A 19,820-nucleotide genomic window follows, 5' to 3' on the forward strand; every position below is an offset into this window, starting at 1 on the left:
AGAGGTCCCACAACTGCATCTACAAATCTGGATTTTGAGTAATCTAGCTCAAGACATTTTGCAAGGCATTTGTGGTTTCTACAAAAGGTTTCACTAGGAAGGTGGAGCTGCAAAAGGCACCGAGGGCCTGGATAGCAGATAAGAATGCTGTACATGAGATCCCTGGAGAGGAAGATGTGGAAATAGAGGATGATGAGGAGCTGGACCAGGATTCAGTGAGGAATATGGGACTGCTGTGAGCCAGGAGGATGATACCATGCAAGGAGCAGTGATTCCTCCCAAGTCAGGGAGCACCATTTCATCAAGAGGCCTGTCCCCACAGGAGCTGGTGCACAGGAGGGAGGAGAGGAAATTGAGATAGGAACCGGAGAGAGGGGGTAGACAACATTTTAGTAGAGGAGGCACATGGCTATAAATAAAGCCGTCATTCAGCCAGGTTTATTTCCCAGCAAAACTCCCACAGCTCTAGCCAGAAAGGAATCAAGTGTGGTACTGGTAAGCAATGGTGATGATGATTCAGACTTGTCTTCCTCTAATGTTTTTGGCTTACCCATCCTAGTCGCTGAGTACTAGAGCAGGCAATAAAAGAAAGAGAGGACAGAGGTCAGAGGGAGCAGGGAGAAATGGTTGAGGTTGAGGAGGCGAGCTGCAAAATATCAAGATGTCATGGTTTCCACTGAATAGTTGATCGAAGGATTTGCGTCAATGCATACAGCCTGCGATCCTCACAAGATGAGATATCCAAGTCCCTGGTGCCAAGTACCTGATAACTGAGACCCACTCCTTGGACAAAGTCAGTCATCAAATAGTGGTAGACAAACAAAAATAAAGGTGTAGTAGCTGAATTCAGAATAGGGAGTCCAATGGGTTCCGGTCAGCTGGAGCCAAGGGGAGGTGGCCCTGCTCTGCCTCTGATGGCGCAGGAAGGACTTCCCCCAGGTGCGTCCCGCTCAGCAGGAGACCAAGGAGTGCTTTATGTGTGGTTGTAATTGCCTACAGTGCCCCTCCTCTCAGGCGGTGATGCAGGAGGTGGTGCAAGCTGGAACAGCGAGTCCCTTCAGAAGCGCCCCCAGCTGTTGACACATCCCGCCCAGCAGGAGACCAAGGAGAGCTTTATGTATGTTTCTAATTTCATGTGGTGTTCCCTACTCTCATGTGGTAATGCAAGCGGTGGTGCACGCTGGGACAGTGAGTCCCTTCTGAAGTACCCCCAGCTGCTGATAATCAAGGAGTGCTTTATATGCAATTGGAATTGCGTGTAGTGGCCCCTCCTCTCAGGCAGTAATGCAGGTGGTGGTGCAAGCTTGGACAGCGAGTCCCTTCAGAAGTGCCCCCGACTGATCCCATGCAGTGGGAGACCAGGGAGCGATTTATGCACAGTTGTAATTGCATGCTGTGGCCCCTCCTCCGAGGTGGAAATGCAGGCAGAGGTGAAAGCTGGGACAGCGAGTCCCTTCAGAAGTGCCACCAGCTGCTAATAATTACTGTTTATATTTCACGTTTTAGTTAATCTTCCATCCTCTACATGTGTTAGCTATTTCCAAGATGCTGTGTTTCTGCTTTTTTTTTGTATAGTGCATGCTCTGAAATCAATCACCTTCAGGTGTTTAAAGGGCCACAATTGAGAGGCTGAAGGAAGAACAGGTTTCACACAGTACATGTCACCAGATCAAAAATGTGTTCACAATACATGATCTTCCCATCCTTTGCATCTCTGTAGAGTGGCAGAGTAATGGTCATGTCTTCCAGTTTCAATTGTGGTTCTGTGCAAATGTGTGGAAGAAGTGGACAGCTGTTAAAATACTGAGAAGGCAAAAGCAATAGGAAATACAGTGCTTACAGGTTGTGGGTGTGTTGTGTGTTTGGGGGCTGTGAAGTGAAGAAGATGCAAGGTAGTGCATTCAGGATAGAGTGAAATTAGGCTGCTGGAGAGGAAGGAGATGAGGAGAAAGAAATGTTGCAAGAAAAAGGACATACATCTCTAAAATAGAGTGACCATAGCTGGAACTATTAAGACACTCCGAAGACCACTATCCCTTCCACAAGACTCTGTAATGTTTAATTCACAGCCTCACAATTTCACAATTGAAACATGTTTTATATTAATTACTTACAAAAAAATCATTGCTACTTATTTTTCAGATAACAACAACGGACAAAGGCAATAGGAGTGACTGGTTTGAGGTGTATGTCAGTTGTGTCATACAGTATATCTGGATCCAAAAACAGAATGCTCAGAGAGGAACCAAACTACAAGTTGGGTGGCACACTACTGAAATTACAGAAAGTTTACACGTTTAAGTCACACCCTTAATTACAGATGCCCACCCATTTTAGACACCCTCACTTTTTTCATCTCACTTAAAGTCCTGCCCAAGTGTATATTCCACAAATTACATATACCCTTTCTTTGCTACACTTACCCCCACTCTTAATAGATCTTGAGTTCAGATATTCCAAAGTCGATCTAAGTCTACTCATATTGTGCAAAGTAAAAAAGAGGGGAGAATAAAAAAAATTCTAGCTTATGCATCCAGAATTTTCAATTCTAGTAAGGACACGGAGGCGAGGATTATGCTTCTCTTTCTTTACTGTATGAATCACAGCAGCCAACTAAAACACTTGAAAACTCAAACTACATGACGCATGAACCCCAGTAGTCCAGTGTCCTGCCCAATCACCAGCCTGCTCCCTGTATATATGTTCCTGACACCATAGTCCTTCCTCTTTCTTTGCGATCTTCAACAATAATGCAACACCGTCAATCCAATGAACAGCTCTTCGAACCGCAACATGTCCACCAAATAGTGAGTCCAACTCTGCAGACGAAGGAACCTCCATTGCAGCAATTCAACAGAACATCATCCCTTAATCCTTACAACAAGTTCATATGGATTTATTCTCCATCCCTGAGGGAAAAAAGAATAAAAGCAAGGAATAACATTGAATCAAGCAGCTAAAAAGCAATCTCAACAGGGAAAGTTTCAAATAAACATCATGACAAAATCATCATATCCATAATCAATACCATAAGATTCTGATTGTACATTAGGCATCTCAAGCAATATCACGGTTTTCTGGGTGGGATAATCCTCGCCTCTGTGTCCGTAAAAGAATTGAAAATTCTTGACGCGGAGGCTAGAACATTTTTATTCAATGTCATGACCTGAGGCTTCGGATTATGCTACTTTAAAGTTAATCCACCACCACAGATGCAACATCTACAATTGTTTTGTGATAGAACACTTTGAACATGGAATTAGAAGACCAATCTGCCGCTGCCATAATATCTTTGAAAAAAGACCCAGCACAGAAAGCCTTGGCGGCCATGGCCCCACGCGCAGAGTGAGCCTCAAAGAGGGAAATATCACTCCCAGCTTCTCCTAAAAACCATGTAACCCCGCGGGCCGAAGTTGCAGCTGAAATTGGAAGAAAACTCTTCTGTGGGGAAATGAGAAACTGACCCATGGAATCTCTTCGAAATTCCAAGGAACACTCCTCATAAGCATTCAGGCATTTCACCACGCGTAATTTTTTATTGTGAGGAAAAGCGGATTATATGTAACACAACATGATGTAGTTTTAGTACTTCTTGAAATAGAGAATAAAACTCCTGATGGAGTAAATGCTCTACCAGCTATATCTAATGCAGGCACATCCGAAACAAGTCTACAGGAAATCAGACATAGGAGAATCATCTACTTTGCCGACAGTTGTTTACAAGAGAGATATTCGTTATCCGGCCAAACTCTCAGAAAACATAGTACCACATTGACATCCCATAACACTGAATATTTTGGCATCTTAATACCCCTGAGGAGTTTACAAATCAAGGGATGTTTGCCCACAGGTTTGCTGTCCAAATGTGGATGTTCTCCTGAAACAGCAAACGGAAGTTATTAACCGTCCTTTATGCTAAACGCAGAGGACCCAAATCAGATAAAACATGTACAGTCATATGTATTCCTCCCCCCAAGGGATCAATACTCCGTTCACTACATCAATGCGTCTATCTCCTCCAGCCTGACGCATATCACTATGAGTGGAGGGAGCTCATAAGAAAAACATTGCATTCTCTGAAACTCACGGCATTTGCCAACGCCGCCGGAAAAACTCCACACCATGAGGGACAAGCAATCCTGAACCAATGACTGATGAGGGAGACCTAAGGGATCGGAGAGATCTGGGAAGCATTGAATCTGAATTGGAGGAGAAGGCAAATGCCTTGCTACTGGGTGCCAAGATTGGGCCCTCCAACATGGGGTCACTAGGACCATCTCTGCGAACTGCCTCCTCACCTGAGGGAATACGCTCTAAATCAACGAAAAAGGTGAAAATGCATAGAGGAGACCCTCTGACCAATGTTGGAAGAAAGCATCTGAGCTCACCGCCAGGGAATCTGGCCTCCAGCTGTAGGGAGGGAGCTGGGCATTCAGGCGAGATGCACACAGATCTATCTTGCACGGCCCCCACTGTTGATTCAGTGTCTTGAAATACATGGGGACAGAGATTCCAATCGCTGGCATCCCCCAGGAAGAGAGAATTCCAGACCGCTATCGCATTGGAGCGACCTGGAATATATTCCATGGTCCCCGAAATCTGATGTTTGAGGCAATAATGCCAGAAGTCCCTGGCAATCACAACCTTAAGACGTGATCTTGCTCCCCCGAACTGATTTATGTAGCGAACTGCTGACAGAGAGGGACCTGACTGCAAAGGATGCTGCTAATAATTTACGGCAATTAATGTGGAGATATAGTTCCTCAGGAGGCCACCTGCCCCACGTTTCCAATGAACCACACCAAGCCCCCCAAACCCCAATGGATGGCATCTGATTCTATGATCACTTCCAGGGCTGATGAGAAAATGACTTTGCTGTTATACTCATCCATGTGATCCAACCACCAGGACATCTCTGTCCTGGCCTCCTGAGATAACACAATCTGCTCTGAATAAGACAGACCTTTCTGGAGATGTAAGATTTTCAGGTGTTGGCTTGGATGGAAGGTGCCAAAAGACGCAGTAGACGAGCAAGAATCCTCAATTATATCGTCAGAGAGGCAAGGGCTCTCCTCAACTCTTTTGTGATGAAAATCTGCATCATCAATGGAAATCAAGATTGGGCCTTGATGGAATCCACCTGAAAGCCTGAGAATTCTGTGGTTTGGGAAGGAATTGTGATCGATGTCTCCGAGTTGATAACAAACCCGATATCTTGAAGAAGATGTATAGTCCAAGAAAGGTGAAGAAGGATCCTAGTCTTGCTTTGTGCCATGATCAGAATATCATTGAGATCTATAATTAAACGTACTCCCCTCTCCCTGAAAGGTAGTTTGGTGAAACACTGCAGGCTGATGAAAAACCAAAGTGAAGGGCTGTGAATTCGTACCACTGGTTCTGCCAACAAAACTGGAGTAATCGTCTATGAGGAGGAAAAATGGGAACAGTTAATTATGCGTCTTTGAGGTCGAGATGCACCAACTAATCACCCTCTTATAATAGATCTCGCAGCAAATGAATGCCCTCCATTTTGAAATGGCGGTACACTATCCAACAGTTGAATTAACTGTTTGAGGTTCAGGACCAGGCCGGAAACCTCCACCCTTCTTTTAGACCAAGAATATTTTGCTGACGAAACCCTTAGAATGGGATGAAGTCTCTACTATTGCTTGCTTGAAACGGAGGGCACAAATCTCATTGTTTATAAAACTGCTCTCTGTTTGGGGAAAAAAAGAAAAGGAGAGGGAAGGCTCTCTTGAAGAGGATTGGAATAAAACTCCAGTCTGAACCCTTGAACCATTTGTAGAAGCCAAGGATCCTGGTTGACCAACCGCCATGCATGAAGATGAAAACGTACCTTTCAACCTAAAATAACCCCTGACGAGGGAGTGACATTTACCTGAATAGGTGCCATCAGAGCAGAGGTGTTGGCCCCTCTGCGGTATCCACCTTGGCGGGCACGGCCACAACCTTCTCTGTTGCGAGAGGGATATAAGTTGAAGGGATTGTAGCAAATACCTCTGCCTCTCTGAGAGTATCCTCTTGAAGCCTGACAGAATCCCTAGCCTGGCTTTCAGCCTCGGAAGCGTCCAACCCTCACAAAAAGGCCACTGTTAAACATCTTTTTCATGGACCTTTGGCCCTTGTCCAATGCGGAAAAGGTGTAAACATACCTGCCTAAATCAAATTTGTCTTCAAACAATATTCTGTTTCCCATGGTGCCTGCCTCCGTAGAAGCCAATTTCACAAGCTTTGGGTCAATTTGCATGAGAAAGGACTTGAGTAGGTCCGTAGAAATGGCACAATTGGCATTGCACAGAAGGCAAATGGCTCTCTGGGCCCATTCAAGGATTGTCTCTGGATCCAGCTGAGAATTTGCTTCCTTAGCCTTGACAGTGAGCACAAGTATCTTTGTAAGGGTGCCGGAAAGATCTAGGAGATTATCCTGGCTTCCGCACCATGCACTATGAAGACCATTTTTGGAGTTTCTTGCTAAAATTCTAAGGAAAGTCGCCATATTGAGGTCCAATTCTGACATTTATGCAACCTTGCCCAGGAGAGAGAGACGTGGGCATTCAGATTTCAAGGTGTTATGCACCTCACGCTCAAAGCCTTTCCTTAGCCTGTCCTGGACATCATGCGCCACCTCCTTACATGGAAGCCATTCAGTTAACTGTGGCTGTACAATATTTTTAAGGTCAAAAAGTAAATTTTGTGTCCTGGGAACCTCTGCAGTGGACCGGTGAGTTTTTCATTTACGCTTTGTCACAGGTTGTAAATCTTCCTGCGAATGGTCAGAATCTAGGAAGATGCATGAGATATGTCTGCGACTTTGGGATGTAGAAAGCCCTTGAGGGCCCTTCAGAAGTAAAGCTCCCGTATTCGTGGTCCTGAAAGACCGAAACTGCCATTTGTGCTAGAATGTCTGCAGATGATGTACCTCCTGAAGAGGCTCTCAGGGCATGGCCCGAATCAGCAGTCTGGCAATCTCTGGTCATGACATCAGGCAGGGAGCCCCCCATCAATTCAAGTCCATATTATATCAAAGGTTGCGTGAATGGCTTCAGAGCCTTAATAAGAGCCTGATTCACGGAATCCTGCATATGGTTGCCCAAGGCTTCCACTAGTCTCTCTTCCATCTGGTTCTCATATGGCACTTTAGAGATGTCTTGATAGTATTCATCCTCTTCAGCATAGTATGCCATTGCAGTGGGGATGCTCACAAGGATTTGGAAAAGTTCAGGGGGGATTAAATAGCCCTAGCACAGGTATTATAGATTAAGTGAGATAGTACAAACTGTCCTTGCCAGTTTCTTAGTAATACATGGAGGGAGCCACCTGTGAATTCCCTAGGGCAAAGTCCTAAATCGTTTATGCGGCCCCAACAGAGTTCTGAGGGGACAGAGCAACTTCTGGCGACTTCTGATGCACGCAAATGCAAATGGGTGGGAAAACGCTCCGATTGGAGCCCCACGCATGCGCAGCACCAGAAACTGGTAGAGGACAAAGTCCTCGAAGTGCATGAAGCATTCAATTAAACTCCCCGCTCCACAGCTGGCAACGTGACAGTGATAAACATCAGAAATCCCCTCAGGCATACAAAATGCCCAGTCGTGCAATAATATAAGTCAGCAGGTGCATCCAAATTACAAAGCAACAACACAAGAAGTAAATTCATTTATCCTCAGCTTCTGCAGCAGCAAAGAAAGAGGAAGGACTATTGTGTCAGGAGCATAGATATAGGTAGCAGGCCCGTGATAGGGCAGGACACTGGACTACTGGGCTCATGGGTCATGTAGTTTGAGTTTTTAAGTGTTTTAATTGGCTGCTGTGATTTATACAATAAATAAAGAGAAGCATAATCCAAAGCCAAGGGTCCTGACATAGAATAAAGCAGCATCTTACCTGGGAGTGTGTGCGGTCTGCCGGACAGCTATCTCTGACCTTGTCTTTCTATCACATGGTCAGGTGGGTTGAAGGTTGACATACTTTCTCCTTTCTGTTACTCTAAATTTTCCCAGTGGACTGCAGGGTCAAGGGCTGCTTTTAGAGCTGGATGGGCTGCCATGAACCACCCTTGCTCCTGTAGTGTCCGGCTGGACACATCCTAGTGTTTCCACCAGACACTCTGCTGAGGGCTGGCTTCCACACTCACCCATCACAGGCATCGCCAGTCAGGTGACCCTGCAAATAAAAGAGGCCGGGCGCATGTGCCCTGGGCCAGTTGTATGAACCCATTATGCTGTGTCTGTGACACCTTTACTATTAGCATGAGGGCCTCGTGGAGAAAATGACCTAGGCGCCTCAGTGCCTGCCAGCTGCCTCTGCATGCCCCTGCAGCTGCCCACCTGCTGCAACACAGCTTGCCCCCCCCCCCCCCCCCCCGCTGCGCTGTCCTAAGCGGGTGGCCGCGATCAGAGGAGATGAGCCTCTCTGCCACACCGGCAGTGCGAGCCTCGTTCCCGCTGCCTGCAGTTTTAGTCCCACGCGGCCGGACATTGCCGAGTGACGGCTGCCACGGAGATGACAAGGACACCCCAGGAACAGGCTGGGCAAGAGGCGTGGCTTATCGGCGGAGCGAGGATCATGGCCACAGCGCCACCTAGCGGCCATCTTCCTGCTATCACTGGAAGGACATGAAGGGATCTCCAGCAGCAGACCGGTTTGCCGAGAGCTGGGACCCATCTGTAGGAGCGAGATGGGCCGCTCCTAATGGACACACACATATATATATCGACACATACCTACAGGAACCTGCAGGAACAGCCCTTCACTCATCTTGCGCTGCAGCCGGGACTGCGCCTTTGAAGGTAGCCAAGACTGACACTGAGAGCACTGCACGCCCCCTAGTGCTCCCCTGCTGCCAGCGCATCCTACCGAAAAGCCAAGACTGCCTGAGAGAACACCACCTAGTGGCCATTGGTTCTCACTGCACCTGATAAACTGAGTATTGGCCAAAGACACAACACGCAGCACTACAAAGGCTACTGGCCCCATACTTGAAGTGGCGACAGAGCCCACGCACATTTGACCACCAAGGAGCGAGACTGTGAGCTGCCCCCAGTCCCAAGGCAGGCAGAAACTACCAAAGTCCTTGAGGAAGGAGAAACAAAGACGAGACAACCCATCAAGGAGGACATATGCAGAGCGCACAATCCCAGTGACAGTTGAACGTCAGCACAAGTAAGGGGATAGGGCCACATGCCCTTGCGGTAAACAGCCACCACCACAGGCCCGCAGGACGGGCATGACCAGCACTAGCAAAAAGGGTGACCATGGAGGAAGAGACAATGTCAGAGGTGCGCAGAGGGCGCACCGGCGAACCTGACAGCACCAGCAGGAGCCCAAGAGACAGACAGTCCCCTGAGAGCGAGATACAACCCCAGTGAGAAGAGGCCGTGCCAGCCTGCTCCACTGCAGCACAAGATGGCCACTGTTGGCTCATTGTTAAGCAGGTCAGGAGAAGTGACCAACCCTGCCAAGCAATCGGAGGCAGGAGCAAGCGCTGCAACAGCGAAGTCTCAAGGCACCAGAGCTGCGCCCTTAAGTGAAGACAGGAAGAAGAGAACTCCAGTCAGGGAGCGGACCACCAAGAAGATCCCAGGACCAGGCTTGCGAGAGGTCTGAAGGGTGAAAGGATCAAGTCCTACTGACAGGACTAGGCCTGTGAGAGGCTGCAACAGTTCACGATGCATCGGTTGTGGTGCCGAACATGACCAGCGAACAGTCTATGTGACGCAACATGCGACCTGTGGTGCAACACCACATCAAGAAGGAAAAGGAGAAGACAGAGGAACGTGGCATGATGCCATGACATGAAGAACTAAAGAAGAAAGGGTGTGACAGACCTGTCACACAGAAGATCAAGAACACCACAGGTGTGCACGACAAAGGGAGAAGAGGGAGAGGACTGAGGACTCATGCCAGCATACAAGAGGGCATCCATCACCACAAGCCAGCCACCGAGGTGAGCAGACGTCACTGGAGACAGCTCTGCAGGAGGACCAACTGTAAGCTGCCAGCATGCGCAAACCCCATCCAGGCCCCATGCTTCTCAGTGCAACCATCCTGCCACCTGTCACTGGCTACTTGACATTGATGGCATCTCTGTGGCCAAATGTGCACGCCATGCAAGAACCACACATGGCAACGAAATACCTCAAGTCACTCCTTCTCCAAGAATGACACCGCCACCTGTTGATCTAACTACTATTCGATAAGATCGTCATCCTTACCAGGTGCATCACCCAAACCACCTAAGGAGCACTGCATCACCAGAGTGGAGCCAAAATCAGCAAAGAGACAACAAGTTGACAAGGCATCCATGGCACTGTGGGAGGCTAACCACCCAGAAACCTGCTGTGAGCCCCCGTGAACTTGAGACTTGCAGAAGAGAGCATACTTGACCATTTGGACTATCCACTCTTGGGGTTGCACGAGGTTTGGACATGGCCCTGTTGGGAGTTTCGCAGCGACCCCCTTGGTGCAGCCTATGAATGGTCCAGACGGCCCACGCAGTCCTGTTGCAATCCAGGGGCAAGGGCCTCAAGGCAATTTCAGTGAGAGGGGAATCCTGCCAAAAGAGATGTGTCTGAAGCAGCTCCACGACAGACACCGGAAAGCACTGAGATGGCAGACGGATGACTGCTCAGCCAAAGAATATCGGTCAAAGGCCAGTGCACCTGAGCACACAGACCCTGTGACAACCACCCTTGTGGCTCCAAGTGTGACTTGGATATGGTCCTGTTGGCTGTTTATCAGCGACGCCTTCACTTGGCCTGCGATAGGCCCAGAACAGTCCACATGGTCCTGTGGCAGCCCGCCAAAGGGCCTTGAGGAGACTCCTGTCCGATGGAGTTCTGGCACGAGAGGGAAGCCTGAAGCTGCTCTACCAGCGTACGTTAGGATGCACCAAAGCCTTCAAGGACAACACCTTTTCATCCAGGTCATCATAAGTCTATGGAGGTTTGCCATGCCTGGAGCCTGAATGCCTTCCCAGAGATCCTTGAAGTGGACTCCTCACTGCTCCTGATGCACCCGCATTGAACTTCGTAAATAGATTCCAACACCGTGAGCCCAGGTGGGACAGGACCAACAGTGCCTGAGTGCATTGTAACCTCATGGACAGGCGAATGAGGTATCCGGACTTGATCAACATTGCCATTTATGTCCAGAGCAGTCTGGTTAAACTACGGAGGTGTGCCATGATGCCAAGTACCCCAGCTGCACCTGTTCCATGCAGCATGTCCGGTGGACCGCCTAAAGAGACTCAGTGATTATTTTAGTGTTTATGTTTCTCTTCAACAGGTTGTGTAGGAAAGTACCATCTTGCCTGGCATGTTACCCCCATATTTCACTGTATATATGTTGTTTTAGTGTATGTGTCACTGGGACCCTGCCAACCAGGGCCCTAGTGCTCATAAGTGTGCTCTGTATGTGTTCCCTGTGTGATGACTAAATGTCTCACTGAGGCTCTGCTAACCAGAACCTCAGTGGTTATGCTCTCTCTGCTTTCTAAATTGTCACAAACAGGCTAGTGACCAATTTTACCAATTCACATTGGCATACTGGAACACCCTTATAATTCCCCAGTATATGGTACTGAGGTACCCAGGGTATGGGGGTTCCAGGAGATCCCTATGGGCTGCATCATTTCTTTTGCCACCCATAGGGAGCTCTGACAATTCTTACACAGGCCTGCCACTGCAGCCTGAGTGAAATAATGCCCACATTATTTCACAGCCATTTTACACTGCACTTAAGTAACTTATAAGTCACCTTTATGTCTAACCTTCACCTGGTGAAGGTTGGGTGCCAAGTTACTTAGTGTGTGGGCACCCTGGCACTAGCCAAGGTGCCCCCACAACGTTCAGGGCAAATTCCCCGGACTTTGTGAGCGTGGGGACACCATTACACGCGTGCACTATACATAGGTCACTACCTATGTATAGCGTCACAATGGTAACTCCGAACATGGCCATGGAACATGTCTAAGATCATGGAATTGTCTCCCCAATGCCAGGATGGCATTGGGGAGACAATTCCATGATCCCCCGGGTCTCTAGCACACACCCGGGTACTGCCAAACTACCTTTCCCGGGGGTTCACTGCAGCTGCTGCTGCTGCCAACCCCTCAGACAGGTTTCTGCCATCCTGGGGTCCAGCCAGGCTTGGCCCAGGAAGGCAGAACAAAGGACTTCCTCAGAGAGAGGGTGTTACACCCTCTCCCTTTGGAAAAAGGTGACAGGGCTGGGGAGGAGTAGCCTCCCCCAGCCTCTGGAAATGCTTTGATGGGCACAGATGGTGCCCATCTCTGCATAAGCCAGTCTACACCAGTTCAGGGATCCCCCAGCCCTGCTCTGGCGTGAAACTGGACAAAGGAAAGGGGAGTGACCACTCCCCTGACCTGCACCTCCCAGGGGAGGTGCCCAGAGCTCCTCCAGTGTGCTCCAGACCTCTGCCATCTTGGAAATAGAGGTGCTGCTGGCACACTGGACTGCTCTGAGTGGCCAGTGCCAGGTGGTGACGTCAGAGACTCCTCCTGATAGGCTCTTACCTGTGTTGCTAGCCTATCCTCCTTCCTAAGTAGCCAAACCTCCTTTTCTGGCTATTTAGGGTCTCTGCTTTGGGGAATTCTTTAGATAATGAATGCAAGAGCTCATCAGAGTTCCTCTGCATCTCTCTCTTCACCTTCTGCCAAGGAATCGACCGCTGACTGCTCAGGACTCCTGCAAAACCGCAACAAAGTAGTAAAGACGACTACTGCAACCTTGTATCACTGATCCTGCCGCCTTCTCGACTGTTTTCCTGGTGGTGCATGCTGTGGGGGTAGTCTGCCTGCTCTCTGCACTAGAAGCTCCGAAGAAATCTCCCGTGGGTCGACGGAATCTTCCCCCTGCAATCGCAGGCAACAAAAGACTGCATCACCGGTCCTCTGGGTCCCCTCTCAGCACGACAAGCGTGGTCCCTGGAACTCAGCAACTCTGTCCAAGTGACTCCCACAGTCCAGTGACTCTTCAGTCCAAGTTTGGTGGATGTAAGTCCTTGCCTCCCCCGCTAGACTGCATTGCTGGGTACCGCGTGATTTGCAGCTGCTCCGGCTCCTGTGCACTCTTCCAGGATTTCCTTTGTGCACAGCCAAGCCTGGGTCCCCAACACTCTAACCTGCAGTGCACAACCTCCTGAGTTGTCCTCCGGCGTCGTGGGATCTTCTTTTGTGACTTCGGGTGAGCTCCGGTTCACTCTTCTTCGTAGTGCCTGTTCCGGCACTTCTGCGGGTGCTGCCTGCTTCTCTGAGGGCTCCCTGTCTTGCTGGGTGCCCCCTCTGTTTCCTCACACAATTGGCGACATCCTGGTCCCTCCTGGGCTACAGCAGCATCCAAAAACCCTAACCGTGACCCTTGCAGCTAGCAAGGCTTGTTTGCGGTCTTTCTGCGTGGGAACACCTCTGCAAGCTTCTACACGGCGTGGGACATCCATCCTCCAAAGGGGAGGTTTCTAGCCCTCTTCGTACTTGCAGAATCCACAGCTTCTACCATCCAGTGGCAGCTTCTTTGCACCCTCAGCTGGCATTTCCTGGGCATCTGCCCAATCTCGACTTTGTTGCGACTCTTGGACTTGGTCGCTGTGAGAAGGTAGCCTCTTTCTAGCCTTGTTACCCCCACTTTTGGCCTGTTTGTGAGTGTATGTCAGGGTGTTTGTCACTGTTTTCACTGTCTCACTGGGATCCTGATAGCCAGGCCTCAGTGCTCATAGTGAAAACACTATGTTTTCAGTATGTTTGTTATGTGTCACTGGGATCCTGCTGGTCAGGACCCCAGTGCTCATAGGTTTGTGGCCTATATGTATGTGTCACTGGGACCCTGTCACACAGGGCCCCAGTGCTCATAGGTGTGCATGTATATGTTCCCTGTGTGGTGCCTAACTGTCTCACTGAGGCTCTGCTAACCAGAACCTCAGTGGTTATGCTCTCTCATTACTTTCAAATTGTCACTAACAGGCTAGTGACAAATTTTACCAATTTACATTGGCTTACTGGAACACCCTTATAATTCCCTAGTATATGGTACTGAGGTACCCAGGGTATTGGGGTTCCAGGAGATCCCTATGGGCTGCAGCATTTCTTTTGCCACCCATAGGGAGCTCTGACAATTCTTACACAGGCCTGCCACTGCAGCCTGAGTGAAATAACGCCCACGTTATTTCACAGCCATTTTACACTGCACTTAAGTAACTTATAAGTCACCTATATGTCTAACCTTTACCTGGTAAAGGTTAGGTGCAAAGTTACTTAGTGTGAGGGCACCCTGGCACTAGCCAAGGTGCCCCCACATTGTTCAGAGCCAATTCCCTGAACTTTGTGAGTGCGGTGACACCATTACACGCGTGCACTACATATAGGTCACTACCTATATGTAGCTTCACCATGGTAACTCCGAATATGGCCATGTAACATGTCTATGATCATGGAATTGCCCCCTCTATGCCATCCTGGCATAGTTGGCACAATCCCATGATCCCAGTGGTCTGTAGCACAGACCCTGGTACTGCCAAACTGCCCTTCCTGGGGTTTCACTGCAGCTGCTGCTGCTGCCAACCCCTCAGACAGGCAGCTGCCCTCCTGGGGTCCAGCCAGGCCTGGCCCAGGATGGCAGAACAAAGAACTTCCTCTGAGAGAGGGTGTGACACCCTCTCCCTTTGGAAAATGGTGTTTAGGCAGGGGAGGAGTAGCCTCCCCCAGCCTCTGGAAATGCTTTGTTGGGCACAGATGTGCCCAATTCTGCATAAGCCAGTCTACACCGGTTCAGGGACCCCTTAGCCCCTGCTCTGGCGCGAAACTGGACAAAGGAAAGGGGAGTGACCACTCCCCTGACCTGCACCTCCCCTGGGAGGTGTCCAGAGCTCCTCCAGTGTGCTCCAGACCTCTGCCATCTTGGAAACAGAGGTGCTGCTGGCACACTGGACTGCTCTGAGTGGCCAGTGCCACCAGGTGACGTCAGAGACTCCTGCTGATAGGCTCCTTCAGGTGTTAGTAGCCTTTCCTCTCTCCTAGGTAGCCAAACCCTCTTTTCTGGCTATTTAGGGTCTCTGTCTCTGGGGAAACTTCAGATAACGAATGCATGAGCTCAGCCGAGTTCCTCTGCATCTCCCTCTTCACCTTCTGATAAGGAATCGACCGCTGACCGCGCTGGAAGCCTGCAAACCTGCAACATAGTAGCAAAGACGACTACTGCAACTCTGTAACGCTGATCCTGCCGCCTTCTCGACTGTTTTCCTGCTTGTGCATGCTGTGGGGGTAGTCTGCCTCCTCTCTGCACCAGAAGCTCCGAAGAAATCTCCCGTGGGTCGACGGAATCGTCCCCCTGCAACCGCAGGCACCAAAAAGCTGCATTACCGGTCCCTTGGGTCTCCTCTCAGCACGACGAGCGAGGTCCCTCGAATCCAGCGACACCGTCCAAGTGACCCCCACAGTCCAGTGACTCTTCAGCCCAAGTTTGGTGGAGGTAAGTCCTTGCCTCACCTCGCTGGGCTGCATTGCTGGGAACCGCGACTTTGCAAGCTACTCCGGCCCCTGTGCACTTCCGGCAGAAATCCTTCGTGCACAGCCAAGCCTGGGTCCACGGCACTCTAACCTGCATTGCACGACTTTCTAAGTTGGTCTCCGGCGACGTGGGACTCCTTTGTGCAACTTCGGCGAGCACCGTTTCACGCATCCTCGTAGTGCCTGTTTCTGGCACTTCTCCGGGTGCTACCTGCTTCAGTGAGGGCTCTTTGTCTTGCTCGACGTCCCCTCTCTCTGCAGGTCCAATTTGCGACCTCCTGGTCCCTCCTGGGCCCCAGCAGCGTCCAAAAACGCCAATCGCACGATTTGCGTGTAGCAAGGCTTATTGGCGTCCATCCGGCGGGAAAACACTTCTGCACGACTCTCCAAGGCGTGGCGGATCCATCCTCCAAAGGGGAAGTCTCTAGCCCTTGTCGTTCCTGCAGTATTCACAGTTCTTCAGCCTAGTAAGAGCTTCTTTGCACCAACCGCTGGCATTTCTTGGGCATCTGCCCATCTCCGAGCTGCTTGTGACTTTTGGACTTGGTCCCCTTGTTCCACAGGTACCCTCAGTCAGGAATCCATCGTTGTTGCATTGCTGATTTGTGTTTTCCTTGCATTTTCCCTCTAACACGACTATTTTGTCCTTAGGGGAACTTTAGTGCACTTTGCACTCACTTTTCAGGGTCTTGGGGAGGGTTATTTTTCTAACTCTCACTATTTTCTAATAGTCCCACCGACCCTCTACAAGGTCACATAGGTTTGGGGTCCATTCGTGGTTCGCATTCCACTTTTGGAGTATATGGTTTGTGTTGCCCCTATCCCTATGTTTCCCCATTGCATCCTATTGTAACTATACATTGTTTGCACTGTTTTCTAAGACTATACTGCATATTTTTGCTATTGTGTATATATATCTTGTGTATATTTCCTATCCTCTCACTGAGGGTACACTCTAAGATACTTTGGCATTTTGTCATAAAAATAAAGTACCTTTATTTTTAGTATAACTGTGTATTGTGTTTTCTTATGATATTGTGCATATGACACTAAGTGGTACTGTAGTAGCTTCACACGTCTCCTAGTTCAGCCTAAGCTGCTCTGCTAAGCTACCATTATCTATCAGCCTAAGCTGCTAGACACCCTATACACTAATAAGGGATAACTGGGCCTGGTGCAAGGTGCAAGTACCCCTTGGTACTCACTACAAGCCAGTCCAGCCTCCTACATTGGTTGTGCAGCGGTGGGATAAGTGCTTGAGACTACTTACCACTCTTGTCATTGTACTTTTCATAAGAGAAAAATATACAAAACAAGGTCAGTGTATATACACATAGCCAAAAAGTTTTGCATTTCCTCTTTTCACTCTTTTCTAAGTGCTGAAAAGTACTTCTAAACTTTCAAAAAGTTCTTAAAAGTTTTAAAAAGTTTTTTTCTGTCTTTCCAAAAAGTTCTGAAAACTTTTTTCTCTTTGTCTATCACTTTAACTCTCTCTAAAAATGTCTGGCACAGGCCAAAAAGTTGAACTGTCCAAACTTGCATATGATCACCTTAGCTGGAAAGGAGCAAGGAGTCTCTGCATAGAGAGAGGTTTGAGTGTAGGGAAGAATCCTTCCTTAGAACTGTTAATTAATATGCTTAGAGTACAGGATAAGGCCATAAGTGCCCAATCTGTAGAAAAAGTAGCTAATGGTTCTCAATCTGATCCAGGGACTCCCCCAGGAAAAGGTTCAGGAAAGAAACTTCTCAGCCTGCCCATTACTAGACAGTCTAGCATAGTTGGTACAGAGGTTGAATCACATCATACTGATGATGTGCTCTCACATTATACTGGTAGCCAAGCTGTTAGGGTGCCCCTTGTAAGGGACAGGTCTCCTTCTGTTCATTCCCATCATACCTCTGTATCTAGAAATGTCCCTCCCACCCACCCTGATGACAGATTGTTAGAAAGGGAGCTCAATAGATTGAGAGTGGAACAAACCAGACTGAAGCTCAAGAAGCAACAGCTGGATTTGGATAGACAGTCTTTAGAAATAGAGAGGGAAAGACAGAAGATGGGTTTAGATACCCATGGTGGCAGCAGCAGTATTCCCCATAGTCATCCTGCAAAAGAGCATGATTCCAGGAATCTGCACAAGATAGTTCCCCCTTATAAGGAGGGGGATGACATTAACAAGTGGTTTGCTGCACTTGAGAGGGCCTGTGCTGTACAGGATGTCCCTCAAAGGCAGTGGGCTGCTATCCTATGGCTATCATTTAGTGGAAAGGGTAGGGATAGACTCCTTACTGTGAAAGAAAATGATGCCAATAATTTTACAGTTCTTAAGAATGCACTCCTGGATGGTTATGGCTTAACCACTGAACAATACAGGATAAAGTTCAGAGAGACCAAAAAGGAGTCTTCACAAGACTGGGTTGATTTCATTGACCATTCAGTGAAGGCCTTGGAGGGGTGGTTACATGGCAGTAAAGTTACTGATTATGAAAGCCTGTATAACACAATCCTGAGAGAGCATATACTTAATAATTGTGTGTCTGATTTGTTGCACCAGTACCTGGTAGACTCTGATCTGACCTCTCCCCAAGAATTGGGAAAGAAGGCAGACAAATGGGTCAGAACAAGGGTGAACAGAAAAGTTCATACAGGGGGTGACAAAGATGGCAATAAGAAGAAAGATGGTGAAAAATCTCAAGATAAGCATGGGGATAAGGGTAAAACCAAAGATCCCACTTCAAATCTTAAACACTCTTCAGAGGGTGGGGATAAAACAAATTCTTCCTCTTCTTCCCAACCTGCACACATTAAAAAGCCTTGGTGCTTTGTGTGTAAAAATAGAGGCCATAGGCCAGGGGATAAGTCCTGTCCAGGTAAACCCCCTGAGCCTACCACCACTAATACATCAAGCTCTAGTGCCCCTAGCAGTAGTGGTACTAGTGATGGGACTGCTGGCAACAGTCAAGCAAAGGGTGTAGTTGGGTTCACTTATGGGTCCATAGTGGAAACTGATGTCATCAGTCCCAAGACAGTTTCTGTCACACCTAGTGGCATTGGCCTTGCCACACTGGCTGCTTGTCCCCTTACAATGGATAAGTACAGGCAGACAGTTTCAATAAATGGTGTTGAGGCCTTGGCCTACAGGGACACAGGTGCCAGTTTCACTTTGGTGACTGAAAACCTAGTGCACCCTGATCAACACATCATTGGACAACAGTATAAGATTATTGATGTCCATAACTCCACTAAGTTTCTTCCCTTAGCTATAATTCAGTTTAGTTGGGGTGGAGTTACTGGCCCTAAGCAGGTGGTGGTATCACCTAGCTTACCTGTAGACTGTCTCTTAGGTAATGACCTAGAGGCCTCAGGTTGGGCTGATGTAGAGTTTTATGCCCATGCAGCCATGCTGGGCATCCCTGAGGAATTGTTCCCTCTCATTTCAAGTGAAATGAAAAAGCAAAGGAGAGAAGGCCTGAAAACTCAGGATCCCTCTCCATCAACAGGTAAAAAGGGTATCACAGTATCCCCTAACCACCCTACCATTCAGGATACTATTCCTGTGGTGGGAGAAACCTCTCCTGGGGTGGCACCTGTTCCAAGGGAATCATCAGTTAGCAAAACTGTACTCCCTGAGGTGGAAGTACCTCTCTGTGGGATAACTAACATTGGTGAGAAAAAGAACACCATTTTAGTTAACATGGAGCATCCCTCCAACCCTCCCAGAGAAACTTTAGTGCAGAAACTCTGCACTGCCTCACAACACTTAGGACAGCATCCCTGCCCTAGTGTGGAGCTGATAGGACAGCATCCCTGCCCTGCTCCAACCCAAGAGAAACAGCATCCCTGTTCTCTCTTCCAGCCATATGGACAAAGTTTTTGCCCAGCTATGGCTTTTCTGAGACAGCATCCCTGTCTGGCATTTCCATCACTACAAATAGGTTCAGTGGACAATTCCCACTGCTCTAAACTAAAACTTACTGATAGAAACTCTGAAAATACATCTTCACATTGTTGCTTAGCTAAAAAACTTCAAACAGGGTGGTTTACATCCCCACAGGGAAGTAACCATATAGTGGATGATAAAGGGAGTAACCAGTCTATTGCAGAGCTACTCTCTACTTATCACCACTTAGACAATAAAGTCTCAACTGGCCAAGGTTAGCCTTATTGTCCTTCGTTTGGGGGGGGGTTGTGTGAGAAGGTAGCCTCTTTCTAGCCTTGTTACCCCCACTTTTGGCCTGTTTGTGAGTGTATGTCAGGGTGTTTGTCACTGTTTTCACTGTC

The 19,820-nt window shown here is 48.5% G+C and overlaps 1 long non-coding RNA gene across 1 annotated transcript; it reads right to left on the reverse strand.

Moving 5' to 3' along the window:
* Positions 1-2,572: 2,572 nt before the first annotated feature.
* LOC138279826 (uncharacterized) lies at positions 2,573-8,372 on the reverse strand. The gene is made up of 2 exons (XR_011200873.1): positions 7,906-8,372; positions 2,573-2,909 (listed from the first exon to the last, which is right to left on the reverse strand). It is a non-coding gene; the product is annotated as an uncharacterized lncRNA (long non-coding RNA).
* Between the last annotated feature and the right edge of the window lie 11,448 nt (positions 8,373-19,820).

The sequence above is a fragment of the Pleurodeles waltl genome, unplaced genomic scaffold, assembly GCF_031143425.1.
Source record: "Pleurodeles waltl isolate 20211129_DDA unplaced genomic scaffold, aPleWal1.hap1.20221129 scaffold_70, whole genome shotgun sequence".
In the NCBI taxonomy this organism is placed as follows: domain Eukaryota; kingdom Metazoa; phylum Chordata; class Amphibia; order Caudata; family Salamandridae; genus Pleurodeles; species Pleurodeles waltl.